The following is a 16,961-nucleotide window of genomic DNA, read 5'->3' on the forward strand; positions in this document are numbered from 1 at the left end:
TCGCGGGTTGGAAGGTCAGACAGGCAGTCGCTTCTGTAAAAAACCGGACCTGTCAAATTTTCAGGTTAGGTAAGCGGACCCCGTGATAAACGGGATAACGGGAGATGATGGTGATATTTGTGAGTTATATTGATATCAAAGTATCAGGACTCAGGTTCTGTACCTGGCATAGAAAAAAGAATAATACGCATGGAAAGGTAATTCTCCGCCCGCACCAATTCGTATCGGCGCCAACCTCACCCCCTCTGAGTCTTACTTTATTTAAATTATTCTTAAGTCGTTAAGAAGTCATGAGAGAGAGAGAGAGATATATAGATAGATAGAGCGCGCTGACTGTGTACCTACCGCTCGCACTTACACGCCAAGCGACTCACGGTAAGAATGAGGTTTTTGTATGTCCGGGGTCACCCCGTGTACACGCCGTATACAAGTACCACTACTGGGCCCAGTAAGATCTATGTGGGCTGTTTATAAGTTATTTTATTGAGTTTTGATTCCCCCACGATGAGTAGTACCACGGTGAGTTGATCTCCGGTAGCTAAGCCGCGGAAGGCTAGAACAATTTAAATATTTGGAAACAGTTTTTTGATTAACGTACTCATTCAGCGCGTTCACGAAGTGCATCCATGCGAAATGTCCATTCAGGCGTGCACAACAACCAACCTTACACCGTGTGACGCAGTTTTTGGAAAAATATTTTCGCAATGGAACGTTTTATGCTCATCGCAGCTTTTGATCAAGTAAATTTTGCCAGAGGAAAATATAAAATAACTTACGTCAAAAATCTGATCCAAATAACATCACTCTGAATGCGCTGCAGTTTAAAACGATATTAATATATTTAAAAGATTTTGCCAATTACCGATGAGTTATCAATTATTTGTCGTAAGTGAAGTTTTCACTAACAGAGTTGACGCGACCATTATATAAGGCGATACGGCTCACCACATGTCACTTTGGTCTAACAGAAAGCTCGGTGATGTGTGGGTTCTTACTTCATCTTGCGATGGTTGTACCTCTGCATACCCCGATTTTGATATAGTCGTGAGACGTTATGTTATGCAAGAGATTTCGCAACGATAAAATGTGATGACTAACTAGATCTAAACCGTCAAACCAAAAGTCTAGCCACCTTTTTTTTCTGTAGCCTAATTAATGTCCCACTGCTGGGCAAAGCCCTCTGCCTCCCTCCCATAGCAACCTTATTAAAAAATAATAATTAATAAGTAGTTGTCAATCATCCGTCCCTTTCCTATTCGGCGAATAAGAAAATAACGGGTATAACTTAAAAAAAAATTAGGATGTGTCTGCAGGAATAGGGGTCATTGTGCAATTGCTATTATATGCGCTAATGTCAAATAGCAATATTGCTTTTCAGATGAATTGCTTTGATGTGGCCTTTTTAGACCGCCTGATGTGATCTATGGTCTTTGTTTTGCTATAAGGCGGTTAGGGGTATCGATTTCTAGTAGAGAATTAAAAATCAAGTTTATGTAAATTGAATCGGGTTGGGGTGTTTTTCCACCAACCCGCCGTGGAATATAGTGGTGGGGAATGTTTTGTCCCCATCGATTATGGAATGACTTAACCCTGACGGGTTAACGTTATAGTAACCTTTAAATAACGTGTTTAAGTTGCAGATCTATATGTAATTATTCTTATTGCCTCTTTGCCTAATCCAATTTTAGCTAAGCCTAGACTAATCCATTAATCATACAAAATAGACTATAGTCAAAACAACCACAGCCACTTATTATAATATTTGTCCTACATATTATACTGTATGGCTGTCACCCGCAGCTCCAATAACGACTAAGCGACCGTCCCCACGGCGTCTTCTTATCGTGTGGGTTGTAAGGTGGAGAACCAACCTCATCAACCCTGGTGTCAGGGTTATTACTGAGCCGCCAAAGACGCCTGACATGGCTCATGTAACGACTACATACTTACAACAGTAAGTAGTAACCGGGACCAACGGCTTAACGTGCCTTCCGAAGCACGGATCATCTTACTTTCGGACAAGCAGGTGATCAGCCTGTAATGTCCTAACCAAACTAGGGATCACAAAGATTCATCCGGATTTGTCCGGTAACGACACAAGTGAAAATTTGTGTACAGGGTATATGAAAGCATAGATTTTTTCGAAACGGCAAAACATGTCTTGTCTGTATGAAACAGTGAGTTATGACGTCATTAAAACTGGTCTAACTCCATTAAAATGCCTGGTATAAAATGTGTTCCTTTAGTTATTACTTAAATAACTTGTAATGTATACCTACATTGATTTAAAAGTTGTGTTGCTGTTGCAGTTGTTTCTTGTCATTTCTTCTCAACCATATAACCTTGCGAAATGACGTAGATTCAAAAATGTTATATTGACCTTCAACAAGTTTAACCGTGATAATTACGTTGAATACATGATTCTGATTTCTAAGAAAATCTTCACTATCCCACACTGGAGCAGTGTGGTGAAGTATGCTCCAATCCAGATAGAGAGTAGGCTTGTGCCTAGCAGTGGGACGTATATAAGCTCTTCTTCTATCGTGTGGGTTGTGAGGTGGATTACCAATCTCATCAACCATGGTATCAGGGTTACTATTGAGCCGCCAAAGGCCCCTAACATGACTCATGTAACAACTACGTACTTAGATCAGTAAGTAGTAACCGGGACCAACGACTTCCGAAGCACGACAGTTATGTTATAAGCTATGCTAGCTACGTAGTCTAATAATGGCAATCATATCGTTATAGGAGATCAATACGACATCGTATTGTGCCGTGAGGAAGGACGCTTACATTGGGTAGCCACAAATCGCTTGCCAAGGACACGACGGTGTACTAAAACTCCTAAAGATGGTGGGAGTGTGGTTACGACCGTATTATCACGCCGTATCGCCGTTTCTATGCCAATTTGCGACAAAATAACAGTGCAATACGTTTCTACGATGCCTCGAATAATAATACGCGCCTAGTAAAAGCGCAATGTTGCTTGTTTAGATTTTCTTTCAGTTTTCCATATTATTTCTATGCAGTACGTTCTGTGCTGGATTGGGAGCAAAACAGAATAAAAAAGCAAATCATCTTCAATTGTTTTTTTCTCGGTCATGTTGTAAAAACTTACAGAGAACAATTATAATGGTCGAGTAATTTGAAATTGTCATTAAGTATACCGTTCTTAAGACTCAGAGCCTAAAGTTTGCAAGTTGTCTTTTTTTGCTTTATTGGGGTTAACAAACAATTGCACAATATAACGTTCTTAAGTTAGGTTATGAAACAAAAATTGATAATTTTGCAACCTGCACCGACAACCACAGATTATAAAGTCGTATAATGTAAGATGATCCGTGCTTCGGAGGGTAAGATAAGCAGTCGGTTTTGGCTAAAATTTACTTAAGTGAGTATGTAGCCGTTACATGAGTCATGTTACGGGCCTTTGTTGGCTCAATTTTACTGACAAAAGGGTTGATAAGGTTGGACATTGATCTCACAAATCACAACCTATACGAAAGAAGAGGAAGAATTGGTCCTAGAGCTAGGTTCAAGATAAATTATGAAATTCTGATAAAGACAGATCTATAAGTAATGAAAACATTTTTTTTTAATTTTACTGTTTTAATCATGTTTATTGACACAATTTATTCTTTTTAATCATGAAAAACGTAATAATACTCGTAAGTCCGAGAATTTATCACGTTTTTCGATGACGTCATAATGTGCTTTTTCGTACAAAACTAGCCTATTGTCTTCTGGGGGGTTAAAATGGCCACATCCAAGCAATTCATCTAAGAAATCAATGTTGCAATTTGACATTTGCGCATATAAAAGTAAGTGCGCAATGCAAACAAATGTCAAATAGCAATATTGCTTTCTTAGATGAATTGCTTCGATGTGGCCATTTTAACCCCCCTGAATACTTACCTCTGCCCCCCCCCCCCTCCCATCGATTATGGGCGTGGATTTATGTACAAACATAATTATGTACTTACGTATGTTTTCTTACAACAGTTTTAGGCGTGTGTTTTTGAAGAACATTATTAAAGCTGGAGCTAAAATATCTGTTTACTTTCGGAAACAGTTCATGCCCTAATAACAAATTCTTGGTGTGTTACTTGCTAAGTAAAACATAATATAATTATGCCTAACAAAAATTATAATGAGCTAAGTAGGTCGTACCTCATTAACGATTGTTCCAAGTTGGGCAATATTGACTTTATCACTTCTTTGGAGAGGTTTTTTTTTTAAGAATATTCAGAATATAAAGAACCGTAATTTAAAAAGCCTAAATAAATCAGTCAATTAAGTGTTTTGACACACACATACACATATTGTACTAATTCTATTTCTCTTTTGTTTTGTATTTTGTTTTTTCCTGTTTGTGCAATAAAGTATTTGTTATGTTATGTTATGTTATAAACACGCTGTACGGTTTCCACACAAATAATACTTAAAACCCATGTATATTGGCGGTTATATCACCTACCCATGTAACAGAGAATCTTCGTATCCTATAACACAAGTCTCAAGTAAGAACTTCGCTTAGGATACGATGGTTTATTATATTTTAGAAATAATGTAAAACCATGTAAAATTGTAAATGTGTATGTTAAGTAAGCTGTACATCTTTTGAAATAAACAATTTATTATTATTATTATTATATATTATAACACCCTTGAATTTTATTATACATTGCTAATAATCTCTCTTGTCACGTAGGTCAGCTGGCAGAAATCTCTGTAAGAGATAAGCTTATCTGTAATCTATGTAATGTTCTTTTTGTGTATCCACAAATAAATAAAATAACAACTTGTCCTCTTTTTCAAATTAGGAAATTAAAATAATACAAATTGTAAAACTAAGTTTTTATTCATAAATTACAGAACAGATTGGGTCGATTTTCCGTACGAACGATTTTTGTATTAAAATAAGCATAATTCAAAAATATTTTTATTCATTACGTAACATAGTTACACTTTGTATCGACATTTTTTACGTAATGAACGTCTCATCCGTTAAAATACTGCAGCTTCTCACAACCTACACAGCCGGGGAAAGAAGCTGCTAGAAAACCCTCAGCACAGGGCCTTAGACGTTCTTTGAAAAAGCGACGTTTTAGGAACGTTGTAAATATAATTTATAAGTTACACCTAGTATTTCTACACTAGCCTTAGACAACGATTACAGGATACCATAAAAAAGAAACCGTCTGAAGAATTGAGGTTAATCAAAGGAAAACTTATTCGCCCCTCTCTGTTCCACAAAAACAACATTCCTAATTAAATTCGACGTATTCGTGATGTATAGGAAAAAAATGAGAGTCCTTCCCTCGTTATTTTACTCAATGATAACTTCGTTTATTTTGTGTCTTTGGCCTTTTACAATACAATACAAATACACTTTATTGCACCAAAATAAAAAGAAATAATTACAAAAAGTCTCTTAACTAAGTACATGGCAAATGGCGGCCTTATCGCTTAAAGCGATTTCTTCCAGACAACCATAAGGTGAGGAAAAAGGTAAAAAAAAAAAATTGAAAGATTGCGGGTACAAACTATGCATACAACTTAACAACAAATACATGCAAATAAATATATAACATACCTTTTATACTGTACTTAGAATTATTAAGTAGGTAAATGAGTCGTGTACTAGGTTTAAGATAAATTATGAAATTCTGATTAAGTACTATTTAAGCGGTATATAAAGCGAAAGTTGATGGTAGGGCTGGCAGAGGAAGACCGAGAAGGACTTACGATGACCAAATTGGAGATGTCCTTAGAAAAGGTTCGATACGATCTACTCTGAACCGGCATGCGTGTATGAAGCGATTGATGAATGTGGAGGAAGCAAGAGAAGTGTGTCAGGATCGAAGCAAATGGAATTCTATAGTCTCTGTTTACCCCGGTGGGAAATAGGCGTGAGTTTATGTATGTATGTATGATTACTATTTAAAGATAGATATAGAACTAATGAAAAGCATTTTCTTTTTCCTATTTAACTTATTTATGAATTTTAATCAAGAAAAACGTAATAATATACATTGATTTAAGTTTACGCGGCTATTATCATAATTAAAACACATAATAACGGGTTCTTAACGGAGTCTCATATCCCCATTTAAACGCGGTAAGAACCCGTTATTATGGGTTTTAATTACGTAATAATATGTCAGACATTTTATCACATTTTTCTATGACGTCACACTGTGCTATTTCGTATAAATTCCATAGTAATTTTGTGTTTTGACATTTAGTATTAAGTATCTGATTTGACTAGTTGGAAACTAGCTTTTTTAATAGGTTTAATAGGCTTCTGTGCTGGAATCGAAGGAAAAAATGACATTAAAATCGGTCAACTGCATGTTTTATCGTTTTAAAAATCCGTGATAGCCCGGGAACATGTACATGTATTTTTAATACCCTTAATTGTATAAGTTATGTACGCCGTAATTGTCATATATATTAGTCACAATACCGTAACCTTATAAATGTAAAATATTTTAATATATGTGATGTGGTTGTACTTTAACATAACATAACATAACATAACAAATACTTTATTGCACAAACAGGAAAAAACAAAATACAAAACAAAAGAGAAATAGAATTAGTACAATAGGCGGCCTTATTGCTAAGTAGCAATCTCTTCGAGGCAACCTTTAAGTATAGGAGATATTGAATATTAAGTAATATAGCGGGATAGTGCAGCATGGGAATACTTGTGCATATAAAAATAAATACACTTTCGACTACATAAACTACATAATAATAATACACATAATTATAATTGTTTTAATAAATAAATATCACTACTTAAACTACTACATATACTATGGAAGAAAAGGAGTAGATATATTATGAAGATGAAGAGGAAATAGAGGTAAGGAAATGCGCCTTGACTTGCCGTTTAAAGGACTCCAATGACGAAGCTCTCCTAATGCCTATAAATAAATAAACATGTGACGTAAGTACATCTTTATGTGACAGGTTTGAATCCTGGCTCGGGCTCTAAACCATTGAATTCGACTTTACGAGCTTCAATTCCTGTTTGGAATATATATTATTGATATCACGTGGTTTCTAGGAGTTGTCCCTGGTTAATGACAATAATGTTCCCTATTACACGGGACTTCAACATAGTTGGCGAGGAAAGGGTGTATTGTACACCTAACGTAAAACGTAAACAGCCTATATACGTCCCACTGCTGGGCACAGGCCTCCCCTCAATCAACCGGAGGGGGTATGGAGCATACTCCACCACGCTGCTCCAATGCGGGTTGGTGGAGGTGTTTTTACGGCTAATAGCCGGGACCAACGGCTTAACGTGCCCTCCGAAGCACGGAATCATCTTACTTTTTCGGACAATCAGGTGATTCAAGCCAGAAAAGTCCTTACCAAACAAAGGACAGTCTCATTGTACACCTATACTTACTAATATTTGTTATGTTTTACTGGTTTTAAGAACCCATTGATAGTAAGTATTCAAGAATCCATACGGTTTATAAGTATTGTCTTCTGATTACTAGCAACTCTGCCCACCTTACTACGGATCACGGGCTCACATTATGTAGGTAAATTATGTATAATATAATGTATCAAGAGTTGTACTTATAGTTTTGGTTGATCATTATTTATTCATAGAAACAGGTTATTATAATATATTGTGATTATCTATCAAGTTAGGGAGGTCAAATTATACGCCGCGGAGGGATGTCAGCTTGATGGGATATAATTTGTAGTATCTTGGAGCCTATTTCTACGTATCATTATTTTAATCCCCATAAGACCCGGTTTTCTTGACACAGTAGTTAAATAATTTTGAGTGGATTTTAAAAGTACATTGGGAATGTAGACGTAGGAGTTCGGTGGCGTAGCGGTTAACGCGCTTGGTCTTCGATTGTTGAAGTTAAGCAACTTTCGCAAAGGCCGGTCATAGGATGGGTGACCACAAAAAAAAGTTTTCATCTCGAGCTCCTCCGTGCTTCGGAAGGCACGTTAAGCCGTTGGTCCCGGCTGCATTAGCAGTCGTTAATAACCATCAATACGCACTGGGCCCGCGTGATGGTTTAAGGCCCCATCTCCCTATCCATCCATAGGGAAGGCCCGTGCCCCAGCAGTGGGGACGTTAATGGGCTGATGATGATTCAAAAATTCAAAAATTCAAAATTCAAAAATTATTTATTTACCAAAAATCAATACAATACTCGTGTTTGGGACAACTTTTAAGCAAATATTTACTTGTGTTAGTAGCCCCGCTCTTCTATGTGATACATTGGTATTGGTAATGAAGTAAACATAAAGAAGTACAAAATAAATGAACAATAAAGAAAAATAAGAAAATAAAAACAATAATAAAAAAAAAAAAAAAAAAAAAAAAAAAAAAAAGAGGAACAATAAAAACAAGTGGGTATGTGTGTAAACTTATAAGATCTATATTAGTGGTGTTAGTGTGTGTATGTGTGTGTGTGTGTGTGTGTGTGTGTGTGTGTGTGTGTGTGTGAGAGAGAGAGTATTAGTGTGTTGAGAGTGTAAGTGTAAATGTTAATTTACATTATTCCAGTAAGGTAACAACTGTTTGAGTGTGACCATGCTTAATATTTTATGCAATTTATAGTAAACAACTACCTTCCTACCTAATAAAATAAAACAAACATGAGCTTACTCGCCTATCTTTAGCATTGCCTCAATCTCGTCGTAGGTTTTACTCTTGATCCAGCCGTATAGGGTAGTTTTGCAGTCACGTGTCGTTTTAGGATATATGTTTGTTTCCTTGTTTATATAGTTGTAAAGATGAGTGGACAACTTAGCAAATTGTTTTTGAGCATAAACAGTTTTAACTTCAGGCTCGAGGGCTACCTGGTAATGTCTTCGTCTCTGCAGTAAATTTGAATCAAACTGAAGAGTTTTATGCACTCTGAGAATGGAACACATAATAAACAACTTCCTAACTGTGAGGACATCTGATTGTAGGTAAAGAGATGCTGTAGGATACCTAAATGGTTTAAAATGAATTACCTTCAAAAGACATCTCTGGGCCCTTTCTAGGTCTAAGAAGTTGGTTCTATTCGCACCACCCCAAACTGGAATGCAGTAGCTCATGACTGATTGTGCCAAAGACTTATATATTTGCGTTATAATAGTTGTGTCCAGTACGTTGATGATGATGATGATGGGAATGTAGACTGTAGGTATCTAAGCTTTTTTTTTGTAGCAAAATTTTATTTCTCTATATTTAGTATATTTTAATTTTGTTTATTTTTTATCTCTCGCCAGACAGAGTGTACTGCGAGGCGGACGGTAGGAGGGAAACCATTGCTCTATTTTCCCTAAAAAAAGTAGCATAGAGAATGCTACACCGATAAGAGCGAGGCTCTTAGATTATTGATGAATTAATTTTGATCAATTTTTCTTTCAATGTTCATGTACTTTCTACTTACTTACCTGCCTACAAAATTTTCATTAAGTATTTTGTATTTTTTAACAGAATTCAAAGCGTAATTTTCAAAGTTTTGAATAACGGAATTACCCTGCTTAAAACAGAATTTTAGCCTTACTATTCCATCAACATTTCAATATCATGTAAATCTGTTTTTGTGACGTTTGACATTTTGCTAATTGTTACTAATTACGTTTAATAAAAACGTCAATTCGTTGAATCGCAGACATATTGAATAAGTGTTTTGCGGTCTGTTGATTTTATTAATCCATTTTCTGTGTACACACGTTGGGTCACTAAGCTAACATTAAGCAATATGTCAAACGTCGACCCTCCGGTGCCCCGTGGACAAACAATACTAAAAAAACGCACTCTATACCTTTCCCGTTGAACAAACAAAACAATATAACATGATTGTTTTAATCCCACGGCTACTCTCACAGCCTTTCCAAAGATAAATGGGGCATAAACGCTAGATAGAAGCGTGCACTTGAAATTTTTTTGAAGAATCAACTTTTCCAAACTGCTTTAATCCCATCTCATAACGGCCTCTGTGGTCCAGTGGTCCGTGGTTCGAATCCCAGTGGGGACATATCACAAAAATCACTTTGTGATCCCTAGTTTGCTTAGGACATTACAGGCTGATCACCTGATTGTCAAAAAGCAAGATGATCAGTACTTCAGAAGGCAGGTTAAGCCGTTGGTCCCGGTCACTACTTACTGATGTAAGTAAGTAGTCGTTACATGAGCCATGTCAGGGGCCTTTGGCGGCTCAATAATAACCCTGACACCAGGGTTGATAAGGTCGGTAATTCACCTCACAACCCACACGATAGTAAAAGAGAATATAAGATAATTGTTTTAATCCCACTGCTTCTCTCACAGCCTTTCCAAAGATAAATGGGGCATAAACGCTAGATAGAAGCGTGAGCCTGAAATTTCTTTGAAGAATCGACTTTTCCAAACTGCTTTAATCCCATCTCAATCTATTATAAAACAAGCACGAACTTGTTTCTGTTTGTAGAACGGTCATTTACTTTAGAAGGTAAATATAGACACCAATTTTCTTTTAAGCCTATTCACGTTACTTAATGAAGCACAAAATTTTAGGCTTAAATGAATTGGGAAAAAATGTTCGATGAAAAACCCAGGTGTTTTTTCCACCGTCATTTTAAGAACGGAGATTACACGAGAAATAATCTTATCGAGAAAGTCCTTAGGTAAGATGTCCATGTTCAGTTTCGAAGTAGGTAAGAGTAATGTTCATTGGTTGTTTTTGAACAATTATTTCTTGTTGTGTCGACCTTTCCTATCAAAATAGCTTTAAAGTATGTGCTATGATGCTCATATTCTGTCACTGCATAATAATTATAAACTAACACGACGAAGCTTGGTGAGGCGTGGGTACTTAGTTAATGTAATAAGTACCTAATGCATCCTTTTTATTATGACTAACATATAAGTGCTTTGGTGTTGGCTGTAAGCTATATTGTGAATTGAATTGAATAAATAAATAAATAAATCATGCATATGACTTCTCCAATTGAAAATGTATTCGTGACCTTATGTTATGACACAAAATCGCGCCCGGCGCCCGCATCAAGGGTTATGGGTTCAAGTAGGTTTTTTTTTTTAAATCCTCTTATTTTTAAATAAAGAGGTACACACTAAATACGACAATACCATTTACCTTTACGGAATAACGCGATAATGTTCAAAGTTACTTACACGTAATTCACAAGCCTTCACTGCTAAAAACGAAACAGTTTTGCGTATCGCGCTATCGGAAAAGGCTTACTGCAAACCTCAACAGTTAGCACATGGGCAGTAAATAGTGGTTGCAAATAGTGATCTGTGCAGTAACGGTGGTTAACACAAACTGTGGCCGAGATTCTAGCTAACGCAATGCTGTGCTCGCGCAATGGTACCATTGTATTTGTTGTGTAATAGCATAGAGTAAACAATACCACATGTAGAAGGGACACCCTTCGCCCCGCACCGATACGAGCTTGGAGCGAGCTTGATTTACCTCACCAAAACAAATCCCGGGCATATCGTAAAAAACAACAAAGGTATTATGTCCTTTCTAATAGGCGATAGGATTGTCACCATAACATTCATCACAGTGGCTGCTCTAGCAAAATAATTAGGTGGTACGAGACATCAAGGTGGCACCCCTCACCCCTTATATTACAAAATTTTTCGATTAGTTTACGACCAACGAAATTTACCTATTTTTTTAATGTTTTTACGGCCACCCGGTAAGCTATGATCCTAAGAGGAATTCAAAGTCATAAAGTCGAATTCAGTGGTTTCGAGCCCAAGCCGGGACTCAAACCCGTAACACTAAGATGTGAGACACGTACTATCCGAGGGCTATTATGGAATCTACGGCTTGGACGGTTTTTACAAAATGCCTGGGAAGAAGCAGGTGTGGATGTTCTGTTTTCATTCGCTCGCAGTCCGACATAGAAGCGCAATATGGAGGTAGCTATATGTACGTATAAATGCATGGGTCTCGTTAAACTTCTCCGCTGGACGAGGAAGATCGGAAAAATGCTTGTCATCTCGAACGTGTCGTTAAAGCAAGCGAGCTTCCTCATGACGCGATGCAATATGTGCGATATCCGAACAAGTGACGATCTGAGTATATGACACCTAGATGTACTTTTTACAAATTGCCAAAACATGGTTAATTTTCTATTTATTCTTTATTGTACAGGGTGTTAGTCACATCGTACTGACTACTGAGGGGGACGATGCAGACCATGATTCAAGTGGAATTTCCTCTCGAAAATTGATGAAAATTTTAGTGCCTTTTTAGTTATTTTTAGTTCCATACTTTTCCATACTCCACACTTCCATAATTTTCTTTTTTCTTTTTTTTTCTTTGCTGTCCATACTTTTGGGAAACATTACAATTCCGCTTGATATCAACTCAGAATCATGGTTGGATCACCCATGTGAGCGCAAAGTTTTCGTTTGGATATCACTAACATCCATGTGAGCGTACCATACAAAAAAATTCTTATAAATATAACAGACATGAACATATACAAACGTCAGCAGAATTCAACAGATTGATTTTTTCTGCAATAATGAGTTATGACGTTTTCAAAAAACGGTCATACGACACGTGCCAAGTTGTAAACAATTTTGACAATCGACATGTTATGTGACAATAATAAAAATATACGGAATTGACATGTCACCTTATGTCAATCACATATATTTTTATCACTGTGACTGTCGACTGCACTGTTCCGGCCAAGCTACACTAACCTACTACTACTAAACCTACAATAAGTCACGTAAAAAAAACCTGTCGAATGTCGTAAACATTTGCAACTTGGTTAACCCACCAGGGTAGATGACAATTCAGATGTATTTTATTCAAAGTGACAAAAAATGTCTATGAAACTTTTAAGTAAATAGTTTTGACATAATTAAAAAAAGGGTCGGACGTCTATTACTGGTTTCCTAACCCTACAATCGCAAATCCTAGCCTGATTGCATCGTGACGAAGCTTCTTAAAAGGATTATGTTCTCTTCGACGTGGTGGACAAACTTTATAGGCGATAGGTTGATAATCTGTCACGATAGGGTTCATTGTATCATTGCGTCGATTTAGGTCTTCAGTACTATGTGCTGTTGCAAGCTCTTCACTTCGCTTTGGGCACATTACCGGCAGTGTAAAGGTGCAAAAGTTATGTAAAAAGAAATTACCCAACCTTTAGGCTGTCGGAACTTTTCCATTAAAGAGTTTTTACCACAGGAACATTCCCACTTTGGGGACATTTCCGGGAACGAGACATCACTGATTGCAAGTGGTCTTTTAGTGATGCGGATTATGTCATGTGTAGTATCTATCGCTGTGTTGTACAGTCACTTTAGTACTCTGTCGCACTAACATATTTGACATTTAGTGAGACTTACAGTTCAATTTGTCAAAAAAGTTAATGTGACATGGTACCAAAGTGTATACATATTAATGCTCGTGACCGTACTGGATTATTAAATGTATATTTTTAATGATATTCACTACTTCGCCAGACAAACGGAGCGTTGAGCTACCAACAATGATCATTTTCAAAGAATGCGCGTACGTGGGCGTAAAAGGATGCCCAAGCCGTACAAAAAAGTATACATATAACATACCGACATATGTACAGTATCTCTTCAACTCAAAACATTAAATCTTAGGTGTCATAAAAATGGAAAAGAATACGCAAATAAGTTTAGACTCCAAAAAATCCGCGAAGTAAGTAAACAGTTCTATAAATCCCAGCACTTTCGTACCCCAGTGCATTTTATTACCTTGGAGTGTGAAATTATGAGAGTTTTCTCTAAAGTTAATGCACATGATAGTTTTAAATAAGTACTGTGATTATGAAGCCGCACTCTACGTCCGCACCCCACAGTCGTAGCGGAGGCGCGTAGCAGGTCGGTCGCGTAGCACCTAGCTACGCGGTAGTACTTCGGAGTTCGCAGAGGGCGGGAAGAGTAAACATTTTGAGTGTTTGGAATGAAAACTGTGAATTGTAGTGAAGGGGACTAGCGGCCCAAGTGGTTATTTCAGTGGTAAGTGCACTTTTGTTACGACGTGCTTACTTTTCCCCGTGTTTTGGGACCTTTTCAAAAGTATATGTACCTGTGCATTGATATCGAATAGGACAAAAAAGTTTTATTCCGTTGGGAATATTTTTAACAATTTTTTGTTATTTGAAACTCCAAAATAACGGTGGTATGTATTAATAAGTCTTTTTTATTAAAAAAAAACCTACGGCTTTATTACGTTTTCATATTTATTGGGAAATTGATACGATAAAGTTATACACACGGTAACTTTTCTTATGTAATAATTAGATATTTCTTGAGAATTTTAAGGAGAGATAAATTTATGTTTTTTTCTTAAATTAATTATTAATGTTGAAACTTTATAATGAATTATAAAACGTAGTTAATTCTCATCATTTTTAATTTCGGTCATGATATTTTTTGTAATTAATAGTTAAAAAGTCATAACTTCTCATTTAATATATTCATTATATTTTTTATTTTTCAATTTCATTACTCAAACTCATTGACGAACGTCTCATCCGTTTAAAACTACTGCAACATGTATATTAATTACGTAATCTCCTAAAATATATACCACTATTGGGCATAGATTTCTCGCAACCTATAAACCGGATACGAGCTCTTGGCGCTCTCCATTTGTCCTGCTAAGTAGTTTTAAGAGTTTTGCGGTAAATCTACAATAAGTCACAATGTATAAAGAATACTTCACGCACCTTCGAAATGCGCACCTCCACTGCGGGTTTACGGAAGAGCACCCCGAGATACATTCATAACCCTAACGTCATCGTCATCTTCAATGGTGTAGGCAGAGCCACAAGTAAGCTAAAGAATTTGCAGTTACTTTTGATCCGAAATTCCAAGGCTGTTTCCTCACTACGCAATCGAATCGCGTCGCATTACGATCAGATATCGCAGTGATGTCCCACACCACCGTAGAAGATATATGCACATTCACAGAGATATCCTCCGCACCACCCAAATCCTCTAGTAGTTGCGGCTTCCGAATACATCCCGCTTAGGGACGGTACTGAAAAGTATCGGCGTCCGAAGGACGTAATATACGATCCCGACGACCCGATTACTCTAGCCATAGAGGCAGCAAATCAGTTCGCGACACCAAACACTTCAGGACTCAAATACCGACCCCGCCGGCGTGGTTGACGATTTCTCTCAATCAGCTCTTATCGTTATCGACCCACTAGGGTCGATTAATTCTTTCAAATATTTTTCCTCTCAGACGACGCCCTGAGCCGAGGTTCGCGCCCAACTAGACACGGTCAGGCCTGTTGTCTTAAACGTTGTACCGGGTGAGAGCCTTCAGCGCTCCCCATTTGTCCGGCCAAGTAGTTAATGCCATCTGCGGCAAATCTACAATAAGTCACGTCAAAAAAAAACAGAGATATTCTGTTCTATGGACTGGGAGCAAATTAAAAACAAAAGACATTCGGCTGCTTGTCTTTCCGGGTATGTCATAAAACCCAATAAAGGGATTGTGTCCTTTCTAATAGGCGATTGGAGTCACCATAACATTCATCACAGTGATGGCCCTAGCAAAATATTTAGGTGGTACGAGACCTCAAAGTGGCACCTTTCAGCCCCTTAAAATTCAAAATTTTTCGATTAGTTTAACGCCAACAAAATTTACCTATTTATTTATTTTTAAATGTTGTTTACGGCCACTTGGTATTTTCCGAGTGGACCACTCTTGGTTGATTTTGACACCCCCCCCCCCCCCCCCCGCCCCCATTTCGACGCACGGTGCAGTGGCACACCTCGCACCGCGTTGGTTCATCATACCCATCTTGGGATTTCGTGTCAAAAGTGGCCGCAATTTGTTTTTAATTCTTCAATTCTTTATTGGTGCAATCATGCGTACAAAGGTTCTTAAATTAATTATTTAGCACTTCCAACATGACACCCCGTCGGGGCACTGCAAATTTTCTTTCTTTGATATATCAAAAAAAAATAGAAATACAAAAATAGAAGTAACTCAATCATACAATATAAGACACAACAACAATATCATACATGATAACAAAAAGCATTTTAACTTAATAAAATGAATTTGTGGATCAAAATAATTATTTCGATTCGAAAAACTCCTGCAGATTATAATATTTTTTATTAATTAGGTAAGTAAGTTTAATTACTCGTGTCTACCCCATTAGTGACTACGGTTTAATACTGAGAATACATTTTTGAACAGAACGTGAGAATTTCGCCATATATTGTGTGCCTACTAATCATTTTGCTACAGTAATCCGTTGGATTAGAATGATGGATTGTAATCCGATCCGGCCATATTTGGTGGCAAATGGAAATGTTCGACGCCGTGTATCTTATTGATATATTATATTTATTGATTGTATGATAAAATGAAGATAATCCTCTTTATCCTCGGAAGAAATGCGCGATGAATGTGGAGTGAACAACAGTCCTAAGCAATGGTTTTTGGTCAACAGCCTCCGTGGTCCAGTGGTTGAGCAATGGGCTCACGATCCGTGACCCCGGGTTCGAATCCCGGTGGGAACATATCACAATAATCACTTTGTGATCCCTAGTTTGGTTAGGACATTACAGGCTGATCACCTGATAGTCCGAAAGTAAGATGATTCTTGCTTCGGAAGGCACGTTAAACCGTTGGTGCCGGTTACTACTTACTGATGTAAGTATGCAGTCGTTACATGAGCCATGTCAGGGGCCTTTGGCGGTTCAGTAATAACCCTGACACGAAGGTTGATGAGGTTGATATTCCACCTCACACCCCACACGATAAGAAGAAGCATAGTTTTTTGGTGTTCATTCTCTCTCTCTCCTTGGAATTTATTATTCCCATCTGATGATGAGGCCTTCCTCGTTTTTCTCTTCCACTTCGCTCTATCAGACGTGTCGTTCTCGGAGACATTGCACGAGCACAGGTTTTTGACCACATCTGCCCATCTTGTTT

General features: G+C 37.3%; 2 protein-coding genes across 2 annotated transcripts in view; one reads left to right on the forward strand and one right to left on the reverse strand.

Annotated features, from left to right (window-relative positions):
• LOC126367526 (integrin alpha-IIb-like) overlaps nucleotides 1-16,961 on the reverse strand; it is a 363,625-nt gene that overhangs the window by 172,862 nt on the left and 173,802 nt on the right. The window lies entirely within an intron of this gene.
• LOC126367544 (vascular endothelial growth factor receptor 3-like) overlaps nucleotides 13,913-16,961 on the forward strand; it is a 103,511-nt gene continuing 100,462 nt past the window's right edge. Inside the window, exon 1 of the mRNA XM_050011121.1 lies at nucleotides 13,913-14,014. The gene's annotated coding sequence lies outside the window, so the exon portion shown is untranslated. The remainder of the gene's footprint in view (nucleotides 14,015-16,961) is intronic.

Source organism: Pectinophora gossypiella, chromosome 6 (genome assembly GCF_024362695.1).
Source record: "Pectinophora gossypiella chromosome 6, ilPecGoss1.1, whole genome shotgun sequence".
NCBI classification, from domain to species: domain Eukaryota; kingdom Metazoa; phylum Arthropoda; class Insecta; order Lepidoptera; family Gelechiidae; genus Pectinophora; species Pectinophora gossypiella.